Below are 333 nucleotides of genomic sequence, written 5' to 3' on the forward strand. Positions count from 1 at the left end.
AATATTTTGCAATAGATAACTGCATTAAGAACGTTTAATTAAAACTATTTAAAATCAAAACTAAATTACATTACAGTGATCTAACATTTAGGTGCTTTTTTCTCTTGGTTTTAATTTATGATTAATTGAATTCCTTTTGAAAAATGAAGTGTGCTGTAAAAGTCACTAAAGCTGAAGGTGTGTAGCACTCACTGTTCGGATGAAACATGTCACAGGTGAACTTCATCTTGGGAGGACTGAGAGGGTAGTCTGAAGGGAAACTGAGGATGGCAGGGAACACTCCTCCCTCAAAACATGTGTCCTCTGGTCCCCTAAAACAAGGGGGAAAAAATA

General features: G+C 36.0%; 1 protein-coding gene across 1 annotated transcript in view; it reads left to right on the plus strand.

Moving 5' to 3' along the window:
* The window catches only part of LOC122348901 (receptor-type tyrosine-protein phosphatase S), an 819186-nt gene that overhangs the window by 649014 nt on the left and 169839 nt on the right, over nucleotides 1-333 (plus strand).

Source organism: Puntigrus tetrazona, chromosome 7, assembly GCF_018831695.1.
Source record: "Puntigrus tetrazona isolate hp1 chromosome 7, ASM1883169v1, whole genome shotgun sequence".
Lineage (NCBI taxonomy): Eukaryota > Metazoa > Chordata > Actinopteri > Cypriniformes > Cyprinidae > Puntigrus > Puntigrus tetrazona.